The sequence below is a fragment of the Pteropus alecto genome, unplaced genomic scaffold (genome assembly GCF_000325575.1).
Source record: "Pteropus alecto unplaced genomic scaffold, ASM32557v1 scaffold35, whole genome shotgun sequence".
NCBI classification, from domain to species: Eukaryota; Metazoa; Chordata; class Mammalia; order Chiroptera; family Pteropodidae; genus Pteropus; species Pteropus alecto.
The window spans coordinates 5,529,639-5,534,603 of record NW_006437828.1 but is presented as its reverse complement, the minus strand read 5'-3'; positions in this window follow the sequence as shown (position 1 = coordinate 5,534,603).

Here is a 4,965-nt window from a genome sequence, read left to right as displayed (position 1 = left end):
AAATTCTGAAAAGGTGGGAAAAGTCAAGGAGAAACCAATCAAATTTTAATAGACCGAGTAAAAGATAAGGGCATCCCTTGTTTATAAAAGGTGTAGAAGAGAAGATAAAGAAGAGGAGGAAAAGGGAATCGGTAGTCTAGGGAAAAGAAAACCAGTCAAGAAACAGAAGAAATCATAACAAACCCATGAATTAACAGTAACATTCCATAGATAAGGTAAAACAACAGCATGAGGCTGTATACGAGAGATATATACACACAATATATCTGTGCTCATGTACGTGTACACATGTATGCACACACACTTAGTGTGTACATACACACAGTGGATACACATACAAATGCAATAAAATCAGTAGTAAAGTTGTTCATTTCCTTTTAGAGAAAGAAATTAATGGATGATTTAAAATTAAAACAGCATATAAAAGAAACACATAATTACAGGTCCTTAAGGCTTTTGATGTTTATTCTCTTAACCTTAGAGGAATCATTCTCCTCCAGAGACTAAACTGCCAATTCTCTTTTAAAATAAGTAAAATTCCCCCTCCTTCGATCTACATGACAGGACACGTGACTACTACCAGCTTCTGAGTATCGTCACATCTCTCAGCTTTACCCACCGGAGACGCTGGCTGTCTTCATCACCAGCCCCAAAATCTTCAGGGAAGAGGTCACTGTCTCTACTTGGATCAGTAGTTTATTCCTAGTTCACTGAATACACATGCACAGATTTCTTGTTGAACACACACGCACAACAGCTGGCCCCACTGCAGCCATGTGCGTGGGGAGGAGCTGACTGGCAAGGCGGGACCGCAGACTGCCGGCTTCTACTGAAGGTCATGTTCCCTGTTAAAACACATCAAACCCTTAACTCCAGTTTATTATCCTCACACACAGCTAAATATACAAACCCGACCTACCTTCTCCTTTCCTCCCTTGCCCAGCCTTCTCCCTGCCCTCTGCTTCCTCTTTACTCTGCCACTCACACACTCTCCCGTTTTTTTTTTTGTTTTTGTTTTTACCCTGTTCTCTAGAATCCATCTTTCATTATAAACATACACCTGGAATCCTAAGCCTCTGCACACAGCTTTCTCTGAATGTAGTTGACATAATTTACCTTTTGCTCTCAGCCTCAGCATGCTAATCTCCCCTGCAGCTCTCTTAAAGGGAACATGGTATTCTCTTATCCGCCTACCCTAGTGAGAACACGGGAGTCTGAGATGACACTGGCATCTTCCCAGTTCCCTGTTTCCTATTTCAGATGGTTATTCCGCATCTCTCTCGTATAAGCGCTTGCCTCCTGAGGTTCATGACATCACACTGCAGTATCTTCTCTTGCTACTTGTAACTTCTACATAGTTCTCATCCCATTCTTCACAATGGGTGTTAGCATCTAATTCACATTATTCTCTACTCAAAGGACTTGATTCACCAGAATAAATGTGAACAATCTAATCCTCCACACTGAAACATTCTTTACCAGGAATCAGTCAATTTAACCCCTTCATCCTCGTGTCTTTTGGGAAGTCCTGGGTTTTGTCAGCAGCCCAAACTGTTAGACCTCTGTAAATTTAAACTCTCACATATAATCTCATATAATCTCTGATCACAGCTAAATTTATCGTCATCTCTTTCAATTCATTTTCTAAGTCAATCTCTTTGATTTCACTGAAGGCTTAAGTTTCTCCTATCTAACTCATTCTCGTCCCTATCAGCTTCCTAACTAGTGCAGACATCATGCAGCAACTCACCTGTTCACCTGTTCTCTTGTCGCATATTCAATTACTTTGTACCCTGTTCTCTAATGTACTTATTGTAACCTCTTTCCTAGCCGTTAAGCACTTCTTTTCTTACACTTGGGCTACTAGTTCTGTAGGAGAAAGTTATGGGATAAGGGGATCCGGAGCCACTTCAGATTCAAGGCATTTACTCTTGTTATCATTCTTTCCAATGTATTGCAGTAATATCTCTCATATATTTACCACTTTTCTCAACTCTCTTTCTGGAACCCCATGTAGAGCACTGAGGCTAATGATTTTCCTTTAACTGGGACTGAAATAAATTTAAGTCATTATAGCTATCAGTTTCAAGAATTTCTGGTAATCCAAACAAAGCATTCGTAGCGTGGTTGACCCTGAGACATTTAATATATCTTGAAAATGTTTATTGTAATAAATTACCAGTTTTAAAATTAAAATACCATATTTAATTAAAAAGAACATGTGTGAAGACAAAATAAATTCAGAGGCAGATTTTCAAGAATTATACCATCTAAAATTACATCTAATTCTCATTATTTGTGGATTCCTTATTTCCAAATTTCCCTACTTTCTAAAATTTATTTGTAAACTCAGATGCATACTCATAATGCTTTTATAATTCAAGGGCACGCACAATAGGGCAAAAAATTCGAGTCATCAGGCATACGTGTGCTAGGCTGAAGAGGACCAAGATGACACTGCCTTCTTATTACAGCTCCAGCATTGTAAACAAGTGTCCTTTCTGTGATCTTTAGAGTGCCATATTTTTTTTGTGCCTTTTGTTGGTGATTTCACTGTCTAATGAGGCCTCCAATCATAGTGCTGAAGTTTGTTCCAGGGGTCTTATACACAAAAGGCTGTGATGCGCTTTGCAGAGAAAATGCATGTGTTAGATAAGCTTCATTCAGGCATGAGTTATAGTGCTGTTGCCCTATTAATGAATTATCAATATATATTAAATTACTTATCTTTCAACCAAAATACACATAAAACCAGATTAGGTATTGATTGGTTGATGAAAATGTTATGACCAGAGGAGTGCAGGACCCTAACCCATATTTCCCCTAGGAGCAATGGTTTAATATTTACTAATTCAGTGTTTGTGGTGACTTAATAGAACCTAATTACCTGAATAATGAGAATCTACCATATTATAGGTATTGATATTACAGAGATTTTAGGGCTCGATAAATGACCTGTTCCTGTATTCTTGGTAGTGACACAAACTAAACTACTGCCTAGTCACAAACAATACCTTTGTGAGCTGCAAATAACTAATAAATCTAAAAGTATCAGATGGATGAATTTTGACCAATAATATGTTTAGTGGGCAATCAGTCGAAGTCTTCTGATGATTTCCTTGTCAGTTTTCTGTAGGTGAGTCGACTGGCATACCAGGGCAAAACGGATGTCAGTCTTCCTTCTAGTAGACCAAGGATGCTTCATGAATAGCATTACTAAGCAATAATGGTCTCTAAATAAAAGGCCCTGCATCATGAAACTGGCTAACCCCCACAATAACAGAAATAAAAGGCATTCTCAAAGCACCAGTGGAGAAAGTGCAAAATAAGTTAGAAGTAAGGAGTTCAAATTTGAAATGATCACTCTATGTCAGATAGGGTGCTAGAATTTTACATGATCTCACTTAATCTTATAACTTTCTTTTGATATCAGTATTATCTTCATTTATAGATGAAGCAACAGACAAGTTAATTAAATTGTCTAAATTCATCCAGCTAAAGATGGGAGAGCACAAATTAGCAATATTCTGTGTGACTCCAGAGATCATGTGCTTTTAATTTAAAATTCTGAGATTTTTATTGATGTGCTTTTTATCTCTCTTATTTGTCTGCAAGATTTTCAAACGTTTTTGAGACATTATTAAAATCTTTTAAAATTTTTAAATAGTATTCTGAAATATACGAAAAGTTAATAGAAAGTAACAGGATTATTTTTTTTCTATGGGACTTCCATTAGGGCAGTGGTTCTCAACCTTTCTGGCATCAGGGACTGGGGCTCCTATGAGAATCTAATGCCTGATGATCTGAGGCGGAGCTGAGGCGGAGCTGAGGCGGTGATGCTGGTGCTGGGGAGCGGCTCCAAATACAGATGAAGCTTCACTTGCTCACCAGCAGCTCTCCTGCTGTGCGGCCCTGTTCCTAACAGGCCACAGACCAGTGCTGGTCTGTGGACTGGGGGTTAAGGACTCCTGTAATTGGAGGACATCTCCTTTTTAAAACTTTTTTGGACCCCTCGTGCACTATTGGTGGGTTTGTACAAAAATATGCATAATAACCGTACAAAAAAAAAAACCCACAAAACTTTTCATATGTAGATAGTACATTTATAGATTATGTATATGAATATTTGCAAATTATGGCAATATCAGTGAAGAGTCAGAGTGTGTGCGTGTGTGTATGTGTGTGTCCACACAAAAGAGGAAAAGTTTATATATAAAAGTTGCTGCTATATATGGGTTAGGTGTAGGATTGTCTCGGTCTCACACTAAACTTAAAAAGTTTCATAGGCTAATTTACTCTCTAGCATTTGACTAGATTAAAAGCAAAAGAAATCGATCTCTCCATCCAATATTTAGCTTCCAATATTGACTAGAGCAGCTGATGTATGATATTTCCAGTGAGAGGGGTATAGAGTTCTTGTCTAGAACATAACAAAAGCCAGCTTCTAAAGAAACTAGAAAGTTTCTCCCTCTTCTTCTTTTCTTGGCTTTCTTTTTTAAAAAAGTTAATGTCATCCATTATTTAAAGGAGACAGTTGTCAGAGCTTAATCTAACAAAGAGCAGTTCAAGAACATTTGTACTTTCTGTGTGTTGGTTTTTAGATAAGGGCACTTTTTTTTTTATCTTATCCATCATTTATAATTTTCTAACATTCCATGCAGGGTTGCACATATTATTTTTAACTCTCTCTATGTGTCTGTATGTGTAACGAAGAGAAAATATTAAAAGAAGCACAACTAAAAAGTTATTCTCCTGGCTTCGACTCAGGAGTGTATAGCGATCAGTTATTCTCTGTAAAATCCTTACCAGTGTGGAGCAGTCAGTAGTGAGTGAGGCGAGTAATTTTGTGGGGAAGTACTCATTCCAAAAACAGGTAAATGTATATTCCTACGGCAATTCTGTTTTATCACTGGCGGTGTCGATAACTACTAAAAGTTTTTAGTTTTAGATAGCTAAAAACTTTAC